Genomic DNA, 23,384 nt, shown 5'->3' with positions numbered 1-23,384 from the left:
AGTAGAAGAGAAATTTGCTTTTAATCTCAATACTATTCAATATTCTCAAGAAACATCCTCCCAAAATCAGCATTCACTCTCGACTTAAATGAAGAACCACATGTTGGTAATGCATACATTGTAGAATAGAGGAGCACATAGGAAAAGTCAGACGTTGAAGAATCGATGAACATTGAAGAGCAACATGATGGTAATGCAAACACTGTGGAAGAGAGGGAACATTATTGAGGAAGAGTCAAACACCAAAGACAGATAAACATTGACTTATTGATACAATTTTAAAAGATGGCATATACCATCAGGTTAGTGTAGTGGTTGAGGAGCAAGAGTTGAAGTAAAAGAAACATGAAGATTTAAGTTTAATGTCTATTATGATCATTTTTATTATAAAAAAAATGGTGTCGTGAAGAAATTGGTTGACAATAAAGTCTAATAATTTACAAAAATATGTTTAAATAGTCTTGCAATCATGTTCTCCATTAAAAACTGAAGGTTCTGTTTCTCATCATGTGTAAGTTATATTTTTTTTATTGAAATTAAAATTATTTATATTATTTTAGTATCTCACTTTTATTTTGTGACAGAAATCATGAATGGAAGCCAAGACAACATGGAAGTTGTAGAACCTCCAAGTCAGGGAAAAAAAGATAAAAGTGGTCAGCTATGAGGAACTTATAGTGCTCTACTGCAAAAAAAAGATAATAATAATAAAATAAAATAAAATAAAATAATGTTGACGAAAAATTGCATAAGTGAGATACAATTATGATTTAGGCTTGTAACATCAAGGATTATGTGACGTCATTCAAGTGCAATAAAACCACTATTGAAATAAGAAAATAAAAGATCACGGTTTGAATTTCGCTTGTCAATCCGAAATTTAAAAGTACGCAAAATATTGTTCATATGGATGAAAGTGGTTTTTCTCTACAAAAAAACTGAGAATTATTATTTGCTGCTAGATGAGAGGAAGAACCAAAACGGTACTCGTAAAAGCAAAAATTACATTGGCAAAGTTTATGTCTCTAACTGCTCAAGCTCAACCATGATTTGACACATAAGGAGATAAAAGCAATAACTTCCGTGAAGAGAGAAGTCATTAGATTGTAGTCAAATTTCTATTAAAAATATTGGTTGTGTGAAACCTCTATTTTTATTTCAGTTAGCTATTCTTATTTTTGCTAATGATAAATGCATGTTTTGTATGATTGAATGTGTTTCATAGCAAAAATCTGGTTTGTTCTTATTAGTTAAGGAAGACGACACAATTAGGTGTTAACTCATTACATATGCATGTAGTATGTATACACAATTAGGATGCAAATACACACAATGGGCACTGTTAGACAAATTGCATAGACAGCCACAACTTCTGTCTTGTCAATTTATATTTATTATATTTATTTTAAATTTTAAAATAAAGTATCAATAATTATAAAAATAATTTTACCTCACAACTAATATATCTAAATATAATTTATTTATTTTAAAATATTTATTTATTATACAAATTTTAAATATAACTAATAATTTAACTTTCGCATCATATAAGTCAAATTTAATATATAAAACTGTAATCAATTATTTATATCATATAATTAAATTCTTTTTAATATATAATATATGAATACAGATAGAAGATGATTTTATAGGTGATGGTTTAAGATAAAAAACATTGTAATAGATGAAATAAGATAAACAAATAATATAATATAGATACAAGAGAGAAAGGTCGAAGAAATAACAGAGATTTTCTGTTACAATTTTCGTTAGAAAGAACTCAAGAGGGGTGGTCTCTAGATAAATAAATATAAACAAAGATTTCATTAAATATAATTAATTAAAAGAAGAAAAAAGATGATGATGGAATATGAAAGAAGATTTTAAATAAATATAAACAGATTTCATTAAAGAATTAATTAAAAGGAGAAAAAAGGATTATGGAAGATGAAAGGATATTTTAAATAAATATAAACAAATATTTTATTAAAGATAATTACTTAAAAAGAGAAAAAAGGGATTATGGAAAATGAAAGGAGATTTTCAACCGTTAACTAATATTTTAGTATATACAGTATATATATGTTAAATATTTATTATATATATAAATATGTAATATTTAAAATAAATTATGTATATAAATAAATACTATGTTTGAATATATAAATTATCAGGGCTGGATATTCAATAAAGTAATTAAGACTAATGCCTAGAACCCCCAAATTTATAAGGCCTCCAAAATTTTTTAATAATAGTATTATTTATATAAATTAATTTTTAAAAAACTAATGATATTTGAGATAAGGCTCAATATTTTATAAGACACATATCTTATATTTATATATCTCTTATTTTCTTATTATTAAAACTACTTAAAAGACCATATGTTAAGTCTCAATTTTACCTCTTTTTGGATGAGATTTATTGAACAAATTCCACTCATCCTTTGAACCATTGCAATATAATTGTTCTCTTTTTGGTTCATTTTGTGTGCAGATATAACTAACCCAAATTTAGCTAACAATACCTTAATACACCTCATTTTTGTGCAGGTATTGAGCTAGAGATTTGAGGATTGAAGATCTTTTGGATTGGAAACATAAGGAGCCAAGGAGCAGAGCAGAGTGGCTGCGCCGGGCGCAAGATGACTCCGCGCCGGGCTTGAGAAGAACAGAGCAGTGGACTTCTGGAAGTCATACATGCGCCGGGCGCGAGACTCCACCCACGCCGGGCGTGATCGAGGCAGAGAGTACCTCAATACTCTCTGGAACGAATTGCGCCGGGCTTAATAGAGAATTGCGCCGGGCTTTCTCTAAGGCAGAGAATGCTTGAAAGCCTCTGGAAGACACTGCGCCGGGCGTAAAACTAATTGCGCCGGGCTTATAACGAGGCAGAAAGTGCTCAGAAGACTCTGAGCCGGGCGCGAAGACTTATGCGCCGGGCGCGAAACCCTAATCTGACCTCCCAGGCTCGTATTTGAAGCCATTTTCGGGGATCTTTCTCTCCATTCTCACATTGGGCGCCTCCAGCAGCTGCGGAAGGGATTCCCAGGGCTTGGGATCGTCCGTGTGCGGATCTTTCCTTCGGTTCTTCACTTCCTCTTCCATCTCTATTTTGTATTTGCCCTCTTTGTTGAGTGGTTTCACCCATTTTGTGGGGTTAGATGTAACCAACGTACTCTATTGTAATCTTTACGATTTTAATGATATATATACATGTTGTTTTATTCGTTGTTGTGTTTGTTTCTATTCTTAATGCTTGCTTTGGATTGATCACCCTTTGCATGATTTAAGGTTCCATGGGTATTCGAAAATAACCTTTGAAACTAGTTCTGAAACATATGCCTAGTGGTGATTGTATCTAGGGATAGAGCTTGACCCATTAGTAGTCTTAAACCCTAGCCCGTAATGCGGGTGTAGATATTGGGTACTCAAGGGATTGATATTCAATATCCGCATCTAGGCTCTTTCTCTAAGGGATTAGGTTTGAGTAAACTTATGGGTTGACTAAGCAATGAATTCAACAAGAGATTAAGGATACATTAGTGTTACGTTTGGTGAAATCTGACCCCCACAACCTCACAATACCACAATACCATTCCTTACCTTTTCCACTCACAAAACAATATTTATTTACAGCTTTCATTCCAATAGTCACAACTTTGAATTCACTGCACAAACTATGAAATTGGAATTATTCTTTAGTCACGAATAGTCAATAAATGCTTATATTACCTTCTAATCCCTGTGGATACGATATTTTTACTACTTGAACGGCCGGTATACTTGCCGTGTTTGAGACCGTTGATAGAATTAAACGAATTTACAAATATTAACAAAAGTGTTTCAACGGAACTCTCAACAAGTTTTTGGCGCCGTTGCCGAGCGCAACGAGAAGCACTTTGAGTCAGTTAGTGCGAAGAAGTTCATTCTTGAGAGGAGAGTCGAGTTAGAGCCAGGTGAGGCCCCTGAGTTTCAGGCCGAGCTACGCCGACGCCGATGGGGAACGCTCGGTTCTTACCCACTCCCGGCCAACATAGCAGTAGTCAAGGAGTTCTACGCCAATGCCCTACGATTGGAGGAGGGCATTGCGCCATTTGTTAGCTATGTTAGGGGTGTGCGAGTCCCCTATGACGCCCAGAAGATTAATCAATTTTTGGGGACTGCGCTGAGGGATGATGAGGAGTCAGAGTATAGCAACTACACCATGGAGACGATGGACCCCGCTCTAGTAGAGGCTGCTATCTGCGTACCTGGACGTGGGTTCCACAGGAACCGATCTCAGCTGCCTCTCCACGTGAAGCGCCGGGATCTTCTTCCAGTGGTCAGGATCTGGTCAGCCTTGGTGCATGCCAACATTCTCCCGTGCTCCCATGTATCTGACCTGCACTGGTCTCGGTCCATGCTCATGTATTGCATTATGACTCAGAGGACCGTGGACCTGGGAGGCATTATCTGTATAGAGATCTCGGGCTGCGCCAACTCTGCACCTGGCTCCGCCCTTGGACATCCATCTCTCATCACGCAGTTATGCCAGTTGGCAGGTGTGGATGTCCACTCGCCACCATTTGAGGGTCCTAGCAGGGCCATTGACAGCAGATACATCTCTGCCTATTGCCAGGACCGCGCGCCACCAGCAGTCCCTGCCCCCGAGCCTATTCATGTTGCTGGGCCCCAGGAGGACGTGCCCATGGATGATGCTGCTGCCTCAGACCCTCCACTCACTATCCATCAGCGTTTTGACGCCTTGGAGGGTCGCATGGCCACATTCATGCAGCGACAGGAGGACCGCCTGGATACTTTTATGCAGAGGCACCAGGGCCAGATGGAATCTCTCCACCGTGGACAGACCTTCATGTTTGATGCCTTCAGGAGTTTCACGCTGCACTCTGCCCCTGATTACCAGTTCCCCACCACCACTGATTATCATGCTTACACGAGGTGGCCTGGGGACCAGGCTCCTTTCTTTGAGGGGGGTGGAGCTTCCGAGGATGCTGGAGTTGCTGCTGAGGAGGGTGGAGCTGACCCCGGAGCTGCTGATGATGACCAGGCCCCATGATGATGCAGATGGAGCTGGCCTTGGACCATTTTACTTTTATTATTTGTTGTCATTCAATTTTTCTGTTTCTCAGTTGTAGTTGTTTAACTGTTCTAGTCCCAAAACTCTATTTTATATATCTATTTCTTTTTGGTGATTACTTTGTTGGTTCTTTTTGTGAATATTCTGCTTTAGCATGGTTTTAATCTTGTTGATACTTGCTTTGCTTGTGGTTGATTCTGGATTGTAGTTTGCTTGATGTTTATAGTGTTTGTACCCTAGACATTTTCAAGTCACATTAGATCTTTAGTTCATGACTAGTTGCATACGGGTTTCAATGTTGATCATAGAATTGAGCTGAGCTTGATAGTTTGTGGATGCATAGCCGGGTGAGGTTTGAGCCTAAACACTGATGAGTGAACCACGCTTAGGTTGCATGATAGACTTTGCTTGAGTTTCCCTGGTGGTTTGCTTATGTTATGCACTTATATGATCAAGGCATTCACATTTCCATATTTGGTTAACCATCTAAGCCAAGAAGCCATATCCACTTTTCACTTGACCCATACCTTTCTAAGCCTAAACACCACACCTTCCACTTGTCCCAAACCATGAAAAATTAACCATAACCCTTGCTTTGGTTAAGAGAGCAAACTGATGACATCAAATAAGTTTGGGGGAGTTGAAGAATGGGGAATTTTAGGAAGAAGAAAGTATGTGGTCAGCCATTACAAAACAAAATAATAAAAAAAAATAAATAAAAAAAAAAAAGAAGAAGAGAAAAACAAAGCAAAACAAAAACAAAAATATTAAGATGCAAAAATGTAAATATGCATCTCATAAAGGCTAATGGCTTGGATCCGGTAAAGGGCATGTGCCAAAAATGTGTAATGGGGTATGGAGAGGGACATCACTGTAAAATCTTATTTGCTCTCTTAAGCCATAGCACCTACAATCCTTGAAAAACCATAAAACTGCTAATGCTTGACCCTGCTTGACCCAGAATTGCCCTAATAAAGACCTTGTGATAAGTGCCTGCATTTGTTTTACCACTGGTCTCATTTGGAAACGAAGAGCAAAGTTGAATCATGTGGCGTGAGTAGTAGACTAGAGAGAAACACTCACCCTGATACACTAGTGTGCATAGAGAGAAACACCTTCCTAGTGAGGATGTATACACAGATAGTCATTACTCTTCTCAGCTCTTTGATCTCTTTTGAAACCTTTGTTTGCACCTTGTCATGTTCTTTTGCAATAATTGTGACTGGAGATCCATCTTAGGTTCATGCTTGCGAAAAGAAAATACAAGTGAACTGGGATGTAGAATTTGACACACTTGCACTGCTTGTTATCTGCTAGATTAATGACCTTTTGCTTGAGGACAAGCAAGGTTCTAAGTTTGGGGGAGTTGTTAAGTCTCAATTTTACCTCTTTTTGGATGAGACTTATTGAACAAATTCCACTCATCCTTTGAACCATTGCAATATAATTGTTCTCTTTTTGGTTCATTTTGTGTGCAGATATAACTAACCCAAATTTAGCTAACAATACCTTAATACACCTCATTTTTGTGCAGGTATTGAGCTAGAGATTTGAGGATTGAAGATCTTTTGGATTGGAAACATAAGGAGCCAAGGAGCAGAGCAGAGTGGCTGCGCCGGGCGCAAGATGACTCCGCGTCGGGCTTGAGAAGAACAGAGCAGTGGACTTCTGGAAGTCATACATGCGCCGGGCGCGAGACTCCACCCACGCCGGGCGTGATCGAGGCAGAGAGTACCTCAATACTCTCTGGAACGAATTGCGCCGGGCTTAATAGAGAATTGCGCCGGGCTTTCTCTAAGGCAGAGAATGCTTGAAAGCCTCTGGAAGACACTGCGCCGGGCGTAAAACTAATTGCGCCGGGCTTATAACGAGGCAGAAAGTGCTCAGAAGACTCTGAGCCGGGCGCGAAGACTTATGCGCCGGGCGCGAAACCCTAATCTGACCTCCCAGGCTCGTATTTGAAGCCATTTTCGGGGATCTTTCTCTCCATTCTCACATTGGGCGCCTCCAGCAGCTGCGGAAGGGATTCCCAGGGCTTGGGATCGTCCGTGTGCGGATCTTTCCTTCGGTTCTTCACTTCCTCTTCCATCTCTATTTTGTATTTGCCCTCTTTGTTGAGTGGTTTCACCCATTTTGTGGGGTTAGATGTAACCAACGTACTCTATTGTAATCTTTACGGTTTTAATGATATATATACATGTTGTTTTATTCGTTGTTGTGTTTGTTTCTATTCTTAATGCTTGCTTTGGATTGATCACCCTTTGCATGATTTAAGGTTCCATGGGTATTGGAAAATAACCTTTGAAACTAGTTCTGAAACATATGCCTAGTGGTGATTGTATCTAGGGATAGAGCTTGACCCATTAGTAGTCTTAAACCCTAGCCCGTAATGCGGGTGTAGATATTGGGTACTCAAGGGATTGATATTCAATATCCGCATCTAGGCTCTTTCTCTAAGGGATTAGGTTTGAGTAAACTTATGGGTTGACTAAGCAATGAATTCAACAAGAGATTAAGGATACATTAGTGTTACGTTTGGTGAAATCTGACCCCCACAACCTCACAATACCACAATACCATTCCTTACCTTTTCCACTCACAAAACAATATTTATTTACAGCTTTCATTCCAATAGTCACAACTTTGAATTCACTGCACAAACTATGAAATTGGAATTATTCTTTAGTCACGAATAGTCAATAAATGCTTATATTACCTTCTAATCCCTGTGGATACGATATTTTTACTACTTGAACGGCCGGTATACTTGCCGTGTTTGAGACCGTTGATAGAATTAAACGAATTTACAAATATTAACAAAAGTGTTTCAACGGAACTCTCAACAAGTTTTTGGCGCCGTTGCCGAGCGCAACGAGAAGCACTTTGAGTCAGTTAGTGCGAAGAAGTTCATTCTTGAGAGGAGAGTCGAGTTAGAGCCAGGTGAGGCCCCTGAGTTTCAGGCCGAGCTACGCCGACGCCGATGGGGAACGCTCGGTTCTTACCCACTCCCGGCCAACATAGCAGTAGTCAAGGAGTTCTACGCCAATGCCCTGCGATTGGAGGAGGGCATTGCGCCATTTGTTAGCTATGTTAGGGGTGTGCGAGTCCCCTATGACGCCCAGACGATTAATCAATTTTTGGGGACTGCGCTGAGGGATGATGAGGAGTCAGAGTATAGCAACTACACCATGGAGACGATGGACCCCGCTCTAGTAGAGGCTGCTATCTGCGTACCTGGACGTGGGTTCCACAGGAACCGATCTCAGCTGCCTCTCCACGTGAAGCGCCGGGATCTTCTTCCAGTGGTCAGCATCTTGTCAGCCTTGGTGCATGCCAACATTCTCCCGTGCTCCCATGTATCTGACCTGCACTGGTCTCGGTCCATGCTCATGTATTGCATTATGACTCAGAGGACCGTGGACCTGGGAGGCATTATCTGTATAGAGATCTCGGGCTGCGCCAACTCTGCACCTGGCTCCGCCCTTGGACATCCATCTCTCATCACGCAGTTATGCCAGTTGGCAGGTGTGGATGTCCACTCGCCACCATTTGAGGGTCCTGGCAGGGCCATTGACAGCAGATACATCTCTGCCTATTGCCAGGACCGCGCGCCACCAGCAGTCCCTGCCCCCGAGCCTATTCATGTTGCTGGGCCCCAGGAGGACGTGCCCATGGATGATGCTGCTGCCTCAGACCCTCCACTCACTATCCATCAGCGTTTTGACGCCTTGGAGGGTCGCATGGCCACATTCATGCAGCGACAGGAGGACCGCCTGGATACTTTTATGCAGAGGCACCAGGGCCAGATGGAATCTCTCCACCGTGGACAGACCTTCATGTTTGATGCCTTCAGGAGTTTCACGCTGCACTCTGCCCCTGATTACCAGTTCCCCACCACCACTGATTATCATGCTTACACGAGGTGGCCTGGGGACCAGGCTCCTTTCTTTGAGGGGGGTGGAGCTTCCGAGGATGCTGGAGTTGCTGCTGAGGAGGGTGGAGCTGACCCCGGAGCTGCTGATGATGACCAGGCCCCATGATGATGCAGATGGAGCTGGCCTTGGACCATTTTACTTTTATTATTTGTTGTCATTCAATTTTTCTGTTTCTCAGTTGTAGTTGTTTAACTGTTCTAGTCCCAAAACTCTATTTTATATATCTATTTCTTTTTGGTGATTACTTTGTTGGTTCTTTTTGTGAATATTCTGCTTTAGCATGGTTTTAATCTTGTTGATACTTGCTTTGCTTGTGGTTGATTCTGGATTGTAGTTTGCTTGATGTTTATAGTGTTTGTACCCTAGACATTTTCAAGTCACATTAGATCTTTAGTTCATGACTAGTTGCATACGGGTTTCAATGTTGATCATAAAACTGAGCTGAGCTTGATAGTTTGTGGATGCATAGCCGGGTGAGGTTTGAGCCTAAACACTGATGAGTGAACCACGCTTAGGTTGCATGATAGACTTTGCTTGAGTTTCCCTGGTGGTTTGCTTATGTTATGCACTTATATGATCAAGGCATTCACATTTCCATATTTGGTTAACCATCTAAGCCAAGAAGCCATATCCACTTTTCACTTGACCCATACCTTTCTAAGCCTAAACACCACACCTTCCACTTGTCCCAAACCATGAAAAATTAACCATAACCCTTGCTTTGGTTAAGAGAGCAAACTGATGACATCAAATAAGTTTGGGGGAGTTGAAGAATGGGGAATTTTAGGAAGAAGAAAGTATGTGGTCAGCCATTACAAAACAAAATAATAATAAAAAAATAAATAAAAAAAAAAAGAAGAAGAGAAAAACAAAGCAAAACAAAAACAAAAATATTAAGATGCAAAAATGTAAATATGCATCTCATAAAGGCTAATGGCTTGGATCCGGTAAAGGGCATGTGCCAAAAATGTGTAATGGGGTATGGAGAGGGACATCACTGTAAAATCTTATTTGCTCTCTTAAGCCATAGCACCTACAATCCTTGAAAAACCATAAAACTGTTAATGCTTGACCCTGCTTGACCCAGAATTGCCCTAATAAAGACCTTGTGATAAGTGCCTGCATTTGTTTTACCACTGGTCTCATTTGGAAACGAAGAGCAAAGTTGAATCATGTGGCGTGAGTAGTAGACTAGAGAGAAACACTCACCCTGATACACTAGTGTGCATAGAGAGAAACACCTTCCTAGTGAGGATGTATACACAGATAGTCATTACTCTTCTCAGCTCTTTGATCTCTTTTGAAACCTTTGTTTGCACCTTGTCATGTTCTTTTGCAATAATTGTGACTGGAGATCCATCTTAGGTTCATGCTTGCGAAAAGAAAATACAAGTGAACTGGGATGTAGAATTTGACACACTTGCACTGCTTGTTATCTGCTAGATTAATGACCTTTTGCTTGAGGACAAGCAAGGTTCTAAGTTTGGGGGAGTTGTTAAGTCTCAATTTTACCTCTTTTTGGATGAGACTTATTGAACAAATTCCACTCATCCTTTGAACCATTGCAATATAATTGTTCTCTTTTTGGTTCATTTTGTGTGCAGATATAACTAACCCAAATTTAGCTAACAATACCTTAATACACCTCATTTTTGTGCAGGTATTGAGCTAGAGATTTGAGGATTGAAGATCTTTTGGATTGGAAACATAAGGAGCCAAGGAGCAGAGCAGAGTGGCTGCGCCGGGCGCAAGATGACTCCGCGTCGGGCTTGAGAAGAACAGAGCAGTGGACTTCTGGAAGTCATACATGCGCCGGGCGCGAGACTCCACCCACGCCGGGCGTGATCGAGGCAGAGAGTACCTCAATACTCTCTGGAACGAATTGCGCCGGGCTTAATAGAGAATTGCGCCGGGCTTTCTCTAAGGCAGAGAATGCTTGAAAGCCTCTGGAAGACACTGCGCCGGGCGTAAAACTAATTGCGCCGGGCTTATAACGAGGCAGAAAGTGCTCAGAAGACTCTGAGCCGGGCGCGAAGACTTATGCGCCGGGCGCGAAACCCTAATCTGACCTCCCAGGCTCGTATTTGAAGCCATTTTCGGGGATCTTTCTCTCCATTCTCACATTGGGCGCCTCCAGCAGCTGCGGAAGGGATTCCCAGGGCTTGGGATCGTCCGTGTGCGGATCTTTCCTTCGGTTCTTCACTTCCTCTTCCATCTCTATTTTGTATTTGCCCTCTTTGTTGAGTGGTTTCACCCATTTTGTGGGGTTAGATGTAACCAACGTACTCTATTGTAATCTTTACGGTTTTAATGATATATATACATGTTGTTTTATTCGTTGTTGTGTTTGTTTCTATTCTTAATGCTTGCTTTGGATTGATCACCCTTTGCATGATTTAAGGTTCCATGGGTATTGGAAAATAACCTTTGAAACTAGTTCTGAAACATATGCCTAGTGGTGATTGTATCTAGGGATAGAGCTTGACCCATTAGTAGTCTTAAACCCTAGCCCGTAATGCGGGTGTAGATATTGGGTACTCAAGGGATTGATATTCAATATCCGCATCTAGGCTCTTTCTCTAAGGGATTAGGTTTGAGTAAACTTATGGGTTGACTAAGCAATGAATTCAACAAGAGATTAAGGATACATTAGTGTTACGTTTGGTGAAATCTGACCCCCACAACCTCACAATACCACAATACCATTCCTTACCTTTTCCACTCACAAAACAATATTTATTTACAGCTTTCATTCCAATAGTCACAACTTTGAATTCACTGCACAAACTATGAAATTGGAATTATTCTTTAGTCACGAATAGTCAATAAATGCTTATATTACCTTCTAATCCCTGTGGATACGATATTTTTACTACTTGAACGGCCGGTATACTTGCCGTGTTTGAGACCGTTGATAGAATTAAACGAATTTACAAATATTAACAAAAGTGTTTCAACGGAACTCTCAACAAGTTTTTGGCGCCGTTGCCGAGCGCAACGAGAAGCACTTTGAGTCAGTTAGTGCGAAGAAGTTCATTCTTGAGAGGAGAGTCGAGTTAGAGCCAGGTGAGGCCCCTGAGTTTCAGGCCGAGCTACGCCGACGCCGATGGGGAACGCTCGGTTCTTAACCACTCCCGGCCAACATAGCAGTAGTCAAGGAGTTCTACGCCAATGCCCTGCGATTGGAGGAGGGCATTGCGCCATTTGTTAGCTATGTTAGGGGTGTGCGAGTCCCCTATGACGCCCAGACGATTAATCAATTTTTGGGGACTGCGCTGAGGGATGATGAGGAGTCAGAGTATAGCAACTACACCATGGAGACGATGGACCCCGCTCTAGTAGAGGCTGCTATCTGCGTACCTGGACGTGGGTTCCACAGGAACCGATCTCAGCTGCCTCTCCACGTGAAGCGCCGGGATCTTCTTCCAGTGGTCAGGATCTTGTCAGCCTTGGTGCATGCCAACATTCTCCCGTGCTCCCATGTATCTGACCTGCACTGGTCTCGGTCCATGCTCATGTATTGCATTATGACTCAGAGGACCGTGGACCTGGGAGGCATTATCTGTATAGAGATCTCGGGCTGCGCCAACTCTGCACCTGGCTCCGCCCTTGGACATCCATCTCTCATCACGCAGTTATGCCAGTTGGCAGGTGTGGATGTCCACTCGCCACCATTTGAGGGTCCTGGCAGGGCCATTGACAGCAGATACATCTCTGCCTATTGCCAGGACCGCGCGCCACCAGCAGTCCCTGCCCCCGAGCCTATTCATGTTGCTGGGCCCCAGGAGGACGTGCCCATGGATGATGCTGCTGCCTCAGACCCTCCACTCACTATCCATCAGCGTTTTGACGCCTTGGAGGGTCGCATGGCCACATTCATGCAGCGACAGGAGGACCGCCTGGATACTTTTATGCAGAGGCACCAGGGCCAGATGGAATCTCTCCACCGTGGACAGACCTTCATGTTTGATGCCTTCAGGAGTTTCACGCTGCACTCTGCCCCTGATTACCAGTTCCCCACCACCACTGATTATCATGCTTACACGAGGTGGCCTGGGGACCAGGCTCCTTTCTTTGAGGGGGGTGGAGCTTCCGAGGATGCTGGAGTTGCTGCTGAGGAGGGTGGAGCTGACCCCGGAGCTGCTGATGATGACCAGGCCCCATGATGATGCAGATGGAGCTGGCCTTGGACCATTTTACTTTTATTATTTGTTTTCATTCAATTTTTCTGTTTCTCAGTTGTAGTTGTTTAACTGTTCTAGTCCCAAAACTCTATTTTATATATCTATTTCTTTTTGGTGATTACTTTGTTGGTTCTTTTTGTGAATATTCTGCTTTAGCATGGTTTTAATCTTGTTGATACTTGCTTTGCTTGTGGTTGATTCTGGATTGTAGTTTGCGGATGCATAGCCGGGTGAGGTTTGAGCCTAAACACTGATGAGTGAACCACGCTTAGGTTGCATGATAGACTTTGCTTGAGTTTCCCTGGTGGTTTGCTTATGTTATGCACTTATATGATCAAGGCATTCACATTTCCATATTTGGTTAACCATCTAAGCCAAGAAGCCATATCCACTTTTCACTTGACCCATACCTTTCTAAGCCTAAACACCACACCTTCCACTTGTCCCAAACCATGAAAAATTAACCATAACCCTTGCTTTGGTTAAGAGAGCAAACTGATGACATCAAATAAGTTTGGGGGAGTTGAAGAATGGAGAATTTTAGGAAGAAGAAAGTATGTGGTCAGCCATTACAAAACAAAATAATAAAAAAAAAATAAATAAAAAAAAAAAGAAGAAGAGAAAAACAAAGCAAAACAAAAACAAAAATATTAAGATGCAAAAATGTAAATATGCATCTCATAAAGGCTAATGGCTTGGATCCGGTAAAGGGCATGTGCCAAAAATGTGTAATGGGGTATGGAGAGGGACATCACTGTAAAATCTTATTTGCTCTCTTAAGCCATAGCACCTACAATCCTTGAAAAACCATAAAACTGCTAATGCTTGACCCTGCTTGACCCAGAATTGCCCTAATAAAGACCTTGTGATAAGTGCCTGCATTTGTTTTACCACTGGTCTCATTTGGAAACGAAGAGCAAAGTTGAATCATGTGGCGTGAGTAGTAGACTAGAGAGAAACACTCACCCTGATACACTAGTGTGCATAGAGAGAAACACCTTCCTAGTGAGGATGTATACACAGATAGTCATTACTCTTCTCAGCTCTTTGATCTCTTTTGAAACCTTTGTTTGCACCTTGTCATGTTCTTTTGCAATAATTGTGACTGGAGATCCATCTTAGGTTCATGCTTGCGAAAAGAAAATACAAGTGAACTGGGATGTAGAATTTGACACACTTGCACTGCTTGTTATCTGCTAGATTAATGACCTTTTGCTTGAGGACAAGCAAGGTTCTAAGTTTGGGGGAGTTGTTAAGTCTCAATTTTACCTCTTTTTGGATGAGACTTATTGAACAAATTCCACTCATCCTTTGAACCATTGCAATATAATTGTTCTCTTTTTGGTTCATTTTGTGTGCAGATATAACTAACCCAAATTTAGCTAACAATACCTTAATACACCTCATTTTTGTGCAGGTATTGAGCTAGAGATTTGAGGATTGAAGATCTTTTGGATTGGAAACATAAGGAGCCAAGGAGCAGAGCAGAGTGGCTGCGCCGGGCGCAAGATGACTCCGCGTCGGGCTTGAGAAGAACAGAGCAGTGGACTTCTGGAAGTCATACATGCGCCGGGCGCGAGACTCCACCCACGCCGGGCGTGATCGAGGCAGAGAGTACCTCAATACTCTCTGGAACGAATTGCGCCGGGCTTAATAGAGAATTGCGCCGGGCTTTCTCTAAGGCAGAGAATGCTTGAAAGCCTCTGGAAGACACTGCGCCGGGCGTAAAACTAATTGCGCCGGGCTTATAACGAGGCAGAAAGTGCTCAGAAGACTCTGAGCCGGGCGCGAAGACTTATGCGCCGGGCGCGAAACCCTAATCTGACCTCCCAGGCTCGTATTTGAAGCCATTTTCGGGGATCTTTCTCTCCATTCTCACATTGGGCGCCTCCAGCAGCTGCGGAAGGGATTCCCAGGGCTTGGGATCGTCCGTGTGCGGATCTTTCCTTCGGTTCTTCACTTCCTCTTCCATCTCTATTTTGTATTTGCCCTCTTTGTTGAGTGGTTTCACCCATTTTGTGGGGTTAGATGTAACCAACGTACTCTATTGTAATCTTTACGGTTTTAATGATATATATACATGTTGTTTTATTCGTTGTTGTGTTTGTTTCTATTCTTAATGCTTGCTTTGGATTGATCACCCTTTGCATGATTTAAGGTTCCATGGGTATTGGAAAATAACCTTTGAAACTAGTTCTGAAACATATGCCTAGTGGTGATTGTATCTAGGGATAGAGCTTGACCCATTAGTAGTCTTAAACCCTAGCCCGTAATGCGGGTGTAGATATTGGGTACTCAAGGGATTGATATTCAATATCCGCATCTAGGCTCTTTCTCTAAGGGATTAGGTTTGAGTAAACTTATGGGTTGACTAAGCAATGAATTCAACAAGAGATTAAGGATACATTAGTGTTACGTTTGGTGAAATCTGACCCCCACAACCTCACAATACCACAATACCATTCCTTACCTTTTCCACTCACAAAACAATATTTATTTACAGCTTTCATTCCAATAGTCACAACTTTGAATTCACTGCACAAACTATGAAATTGGAATTATTCTTTAGTCACGAATAGTCAATAAATGCTTATATTACCTTCTAATCCCTGTGGATACGATATTTTTACTACTTGAACGGCCGGTATACTTGCCGTGTTTGAGACCGTTGATAGAATTAAACGAATTTACAAATATTAACAAAAGTGTTTCAACGGAACTCTCAACAAGTTTTTGGCGCCGTTGCCGAGCGCAACGAGAAGCACTTTGAGTCAGTTAGTGCGAAGAAGTTCATTCTTGAGAGGAGAGTCGAGTTAGAGCCAGGTGAGGCCCCTGAGTTTCAGGCCGAGCTACGCCGACGCCGATGGGGAACGCTCGGTTCTTAACCACTCCCGGCCAACATAGCAGTAGTCAAGGAGTTCTACGCCAATGCCCTGCGATTGGAGGAGGGCATTGCGCCATTTGTTAGCTATGTTAGGGGTGTGCGAGTCCCCTATGACGCCCAGACGATTAATCAATTTTTGGGGACTGCGCTGAGGGATGATGAGGAGTCAGAGTATAGCAACTACACCATGGAGACGATGGACCCCGCTCTAGTAGAGGCTGCTATCTGCGTACCTGGACGTGGGTTCCACAGGAACCGATCTCAGCTGCCTCTCCACGTGAAGCGCCGGGATCTTCTTCCAGTGGTCAGGATCTTGTCAGCCTTGGTGCATGCCAACATTCTCCCGTGCTCCCATGTATCTGACCTGCACTGGTCTCGGTCCATGCTCATGTATTGCATTATGACTCAGAGGACCGTGGACCTGGGAGGCATTATCTGTATAGAGATCTCGGGCTGCGCCAACTCTGCACCTGGCTCCGCCCTTGGACATCCATCTCTCATCACGCAGTTATGCCAGTTGGCAGGTGTGGATGTCCACTCGCCACCATTTGAGGGTCCTGGCAGGGCCATTTACAGCAGATACATCTCTGCCTATTGCCAGGACCGCGCGCCACCAGCAGTCCCTGCCCCCGAGCCTATTCATGTTGCTGGGCCCCAGGAGGACGTGCCCATGGATGATGCTGCTGCCTCAGACCCTCCACTCACTATCCATCAGCGTTTTGACGCCTTGGAGGGTCGCATGGCCACATTCATGCAGCGACAGGAGGACCGCCTGGATACTTTTATGCAGAGGCACCAGGGCCAGATGGAATCTCTCCACCGTGGACAGACCTTCATGTTTGATGCCTTCAGGAGTTTCACGCTGCACTCTGCCCCTGATTACCAGTTCCCCACCACCACTGATTATCATGCTTACACGAGGTGGCCTGGGGACCAGGCTCCTTTCTTTGAGGGGGTGGAGCTTCCGAGGATGCTGGAGTTGCTGCTGAGGAGGGTGGAGCTGACCCCGGAGCTGCTGATGATGACCAGGCCCCATGATGATGTAGATGGAGCTGGCCTTGGACCATTTTACTTTTATTATTTGTTGTCATTCAATTTTTCTGTTTCTCAGTTGTAGTTGTTTAACTGTTCTAGTCCCAAAACTCTATTTTATATATCTATTTCTTTTTGGTGATTACTTTGTTGGTTCTTTTTGTGAATATTCTGCTTTAGCATGGTTTTAATCTTGTTGATACTTGCTTTGCTTGTGGTTGATTCTGGATTGTAGTTTGCGGATGCATAGCCGGGTGAGGTTTGAGCCTAAACACTGATGAGTGAACCACGCTTAGGTTGCATGATAGACTTTGCTTGAGTTTCCCTGGTGGTTTGCTTATGTTATGCACTTATATGATCAAGGCATTCACATTTCCATATTTGGTTAACCATCTAAGCCAAGAAGCCATATCCACTTTTCACTTGACCCATACCTTTCTAAGCCTAAACACCACACCTTCCACTTGTCCCAAACCATGAAAAATTAACCATAACCCTTGCTTTGGTTAAGAGAGCAAACTGATGACATCAAATAAGTTTGGGGGAGTTGAAGAATGGAGAATTTTAGGAAGAAGAAAGTATGTGGTCAGCCATTACAAAACAAAATAATAAAAAAAAAATAAATAAAAAAAAAAAAGAAGAAGAGAAAAACAAAGCAAAACAAAAACAAAAATATTAAGATGCAAAAATGTAAATATGCATCTCATAAAGGCTAATGGCTTGGATCCGGTAAAGGGCATGTGCCAAAAATGTGTAATGGGGTATGGAGAGGGACATCACTGTAAAATCTTATTTGCTCTCTTAAGCCATAGCACCTACAATCCTTGAAAAACCATAAAACTGCTAATGCTTGACCCTGCTTGACCCAGAATTGCCCTAATAAAGACCTTGTGATAAGTGCCTGCATTTGTTTTACCACTGGTCTCATTTGGAAACGAAGAGCAAAGTTGAATCATGTGGCGTGAGTAGTAGACTAGAGAGAAACACTCACCCTGATACACTAGTGTGCATAGAGAGAAACACCTTCCTAGTGAGGATGTATACACAGATAGTCATTACTCTTCTCAGCTCTTTGATCTCTTTTGAAACCTTTGTTTGCACCTTGTCATGTTCTTTTGCAATAATTGTGACTGGAGATCCATCTTAGGTTCATGCTTGCGAAAAGAAAATACAAGTGAACTGGGATGTAGAATTTGACACACTTGCACTGCTTGTTATCTGCTAGATTAATGACCTTTTGCTTGAGGACAAGCAAGGTTCTAAGTTTGGGGGAGTTGTTAAGTCTCAATTTTACCTCTTTTTGGATGAGACTTATTGAACAAATTCCACTCATCCTTTGAACCATTGCAATATAATTGTTCTCTTTTTGGTTCATTTTGTGTGCAGATATAACTAACCCAAATTTAGCTAACAATACCTTAATACACCTCATTTTTGTGCAGGTATTGAGCTAGAGATTTGAGGATTGAAGATCTTTTGGATTGGAAACATAAGGAGCCAAGGAGCAGAGCAGAGTGGCTGCGCCGGGCGCAAGATGACTCCGCGTCGGGCTTGAGAAGAACAGAGCAGTGGACTTCTGGAAGTCATACATGCGCCGGGCGCGAGACTCCACCCACGCCGGGCGTGATCGAGGCAGAGAGTACCTCAATACTCTCTGGAACGAATTGCGCCGGGCTTAATAGAGAATTGCGCCGGGCTTTCTCTAAGGCAGAGAATGCTTGAAAGCCTCTGGAAGACACTGCGCCGGGCGTAAAACTAATTGCGCCGGGCTTATAACGAGGCAGAAAGTGCTCAGAAGACTCTGAGCCGGGCGCGAAGACTTATGCGCCGGGCGCAAAACCCTAATCTGACCTCCCAGGCTCGTATTTGAAGCCATTTTCGGGGATCTTTCTCTCCATTCTCACATTGGGCGCCTCCAGCAGCTGCGGAAGGGATTCCCAGGGCTTGGGATCGTCCGTGTGCGGATCTTTCCTTCGGTTCTTCACTTCCTCTTCCATCTCTATTTTGTATTTGCCCTCTTTGTTGAGTGGTTTCACCCATTTTGTGGGGTTAGATGTAACCAACGTACTCTATTGTAATCTTTACGGTTTTAATGATATATATACATGTTGTTTTATTCGTTGTTGTGTTTGTTTCTATTCTTAATGCTTGCTTTGGATTGATCACCCTTTGCATGATTTAAGGTTCCATGGGTATTGGAAAATAACCTTTGAAACTAGTTCTGAAACATATGCCTAGTGGTGATTGTATCTAGGGATAGAGCTTGACCCATTAGTAGTCTTAAACCCTAGCCCGTAATGCGGGTGTAGATATTGGGTACTCAAGGGATTGATATTCAATATCCGCATCTAGGCTCTTTCTCTAAGGGATTAGGTTTGAGTAAACTTATGGGTTGACTAAGCAATGAATTCAACAAGAGATTAAGGATACATTAGTGTTACGTTTGGTGAAATCTGACCCCCACAACCTCACAATACCACAATACCATTCCTTACCTTTTCCACTCACAAAACAATATTTATTTACAGCTTTCATTCCAATAGTCACAACTTTGAATTCACTGCACAAACTATGAAATTGAAATTATTCTTTAGTCACGAATAGTCAATAAATGCTTATATTACCTTCTAATCCCTGTGGATACGATATTTTTACTACTTGAACGGCCGGTATACTTGCCGTGTTTGAGACCGTTGATAGAATTAAACGAATTTACAAATATTAACAAAAGTGTTTCAACGGAACTCTCAACACCATAACCCATTTATTAGTTTTTGTAAATGAAAAGTTACTCAACACTCAACAGTCACTACTACTTACTTTTGTCTTTTATAAATGACAAATTTTCAACTTCTTTGTTTCCTCTCTAGTCTAATTTGAGAGCTTGATTGGGAGTAATATGGTCCTACTCTGCTTTTTTTTTTTTCTGGGTTGATTCCTACTCTGTAAGATCCTTAAAACTACTAAGTTAGTATAATTCTGGGTGTTGGTTCAATAACATCAACTCATTTTCTTAGTTATCACTATTAACAATCCATTGTAGTGCACTTCTTGCATGATATTGCATTGTGAATTATTCATGGGTCATCCCGGGGATCATAACCACATATTCTCCTTTATTGAAATTGAAGTTTGTCATTGTGACAAGATTTCTCCTTTCCATGATTTCTTGCGTGTCTTTGAAAAGCCAGGATCAACCCTTCTAAAACATTGTAAATTAATTATTAATGCATGAGAAAAAATAATTTAGTACAGTACTTTTATTTACAAATTACAATTTTTAGATCTCATTTTTTTTATTGTTTATTATTATAGGTACACGCAAAGTGATTGTCACTACGAGTTTGATTTTGGATACTCATAGCTGCGACAGTGCATAATCATAGCTTAAAGAAATTTTCATTCACAGATATAATTTTTCACTTTCCAGGTTTTATTATTTCATTGTTATCTTCTTTTAATTTTAAAAATTATTTTTCTTGTTATTTTTATTTTAGCCAATCAGTAAAATATGTCAAATAGAGCCTAAGAAATGACTATTGAAATGGATATAGAGCCTAAGTTCAATAAAAACATAAGATTTATAGGAAAAAAATATTTTGATGACATTGATAATGATGAGATAGCTCATTCTGCAAAGGATTATTTTTGCATTAATTATTTTTTGTAGATATTAGATCAATCTATTTCTTCTATTTAGAGTTGATTTGAACAATTTTTAGAATATGAAAACATGTTTGGTTTTTTAAAATTTAAAACTTGAGGGGAAGATGAATTGTAAAAATATTGTATCAATCTTGAAAATATTGAGTTTTGAGGATCATTCTGATATTAAAGTTATTGAAAGAAATTCTAACAAATAAAATTAACAAACCAATAAAAATATTGAACTATATAAAAAGATCATGTTTTTTTCCAAATACATACATTGCTTATATAATATTATTAACATTACTTGTAGAATATTATTAACTACTGTGACTACTGAAAGAAGTTTTTCAAAATTAAAATTGATTAAATCATATTTAAGATCAACTATATTGCAAGATAGATTGAATGAGTTAACTATATTATCTATTGAGAGTGAGGTGTTAGAATTACTTGATTATAAAACTTTAATAAATAATTTTGCAGCTCAAAAAGCTAGAAAAATAACAAAAATTATTAGGTTATATTAACATAGACTCCTATCTTAATTTTTGCCTAAGGCCCCAAAATTCTTAGATACGACCCTGTAAATTATATTTAAAATTTGAATAAATAAATATTTTTAAATATATAAATTATATTATAAATTTACGATAAATAATTTATATTGTGACACAATTTTTTTATTTGTTTATAATTTATTTTAAAATTTTAAAGCTTAATTTATAAATAATTATGATAAATAAAAGACTAAATTGTAATTTTGGTCTCTTTATTTTCATCAATTCGTAATTTTGATTCCTCTATTTTAAACTAAAAATATTTAATCACTTTGATATTATAATACGAAATTTTAATCCTCCTATTAAATTAACATCTACCAATCCTTAAGTTTTGATGGTTACTCATAATTAAGTAATATAATATTTAGTAAGATGAAATTTAGAAATAAAAATCTTAAAACATATAAATACATTTTTATTACTAAAATAAATATCAAACATTCATAAAAATTAACACAAATAAAGACCTCATTTTATGATATTTTTAATTTTTATCCTTATGTATTACATCACTAAATATCACATCACTTAAGTGATGATAAATTAACAAACAATGTCAAAATTTAATGATGAATAAATACCAAATTGATGGAAGGATCGATTTTCCATATTTTGAAAAGTAGGAACTAAATGTCCTTATTTTAAAATAAAGGAACCAAAATTACAAGTTGATGAAAATAAAGAAACTAAAAGTTTAATTTAACTTAAACAAAAATCAAATTGGATATGAAGTTTAAAAAATTTCTAAAAATCTTTTGGTGGAAGAAAAGTCCCTAAAAATATTTTCATGCAATATAGTCATTTGTGTTTTATATATTACTAGTATTTCAGCATGTGTAATGTATATGCATATTTATTATATATAATAAAAATTTATAATCTATTATGTATATAAATAAATATTATATTTAAATATATAAATTACATTTAAAATTACTATACATAAATATTTTTAAATATATAAATTATATTTTAGATTTATAAAAATAATTTATATTATAACAAATTTTATCTTTATTTTTTTGATAATTTATTTTAAAATATTATTATTTAATTCATAAATAATTATGATAAAAAAATTTGAATTAGATAAGGGACTAAAAAAAATCTTACAAATTTTATCATTAAAATAAACTCTTAAAAACACTCTCGCATAATATATAGGTTCATGTTAAAATTGCATAACAAAATTAAAATTGGATATGAAGATAAAAAAATTCCTAAAAATTTATTCGTTAAAGAAAAGTCTCTAAAAAAAATACTCTAGCACAATATAATATTTAATGCTTTATATATTATTTTTTAAGAAATTGTTTTACAGCTAAGCGAGAATTTAATTAAGAATACATCTATTCCCAATTAAATAAATTATATTTAAATAGATTCGTAGTAATAAGACCTTTATCAGCTAATAGATTTTTGTATTTTTGCCAATTTTAATATATGTATTTGTAATTTTGATATTAAAAATTTGAATTAATATTCTGGCGGTAATTTAAAGTAAATTACATTGAGACTTTGAAACGAAAAAAAAGTCCCGCCATTGTGTGTCTTATAAAAGCAACAAAGTGGAGCGATTGCAAATTCATCTGCGACTGCGACCATAATTCTTCTGGTTCTTTGCCATTGTTTACAATGCAAAACACAATGTCCACAAACAGTGACAGTGAGTCATTCTCACCCAATCTACTTGCCATCATCGTTGATCAATATCTCTTGGACAACAACTTTTCCACCACCCACTCCTCCTTCTCTAAAGACGCTCTCTCTCTTTTGGTTAACACTCAGGTCCCCTTCTTTTCTTTTTCTCTTTTCCTCCCTACACACATCAATCATCAATCACAATTCTTCTCCCATTCTCAAATTTATTTTTATATTTTTATAATTTTAATATAAAAACATAGATATGAATATTTTAGATATATATTTTGATTTTTCTCTTTTTCCTTTCAAGTAGAGAGATAAAGTAGTAAAACATATGTTTCTAAAAAGATGAGAATAGTTTCAGTGACTAGAATATACACTCAGACTCAAAATATACACAAGGTTCTTGATCCAG

The sequence above is a fragment of the Cajanus cajan genome, chromosome 3 (assembly GCF_000230855.2).
Source record: "Cajanus cajan strain Asha chromosome 3, NIPB_CcT2T_4, whole genome shotgun sequence".
Taxonomy (NCBI): Eukaryota; Viridiplantae; Streptophyta; class Magnoliopsida; order Fabales; family Fabaceae; genus Cajanus; species Cajanus cajan.
The sequence above is the reverse complement of the archived record's forward strand: the minus strand, read 5'-3'. Positions refer to the sequence as shown.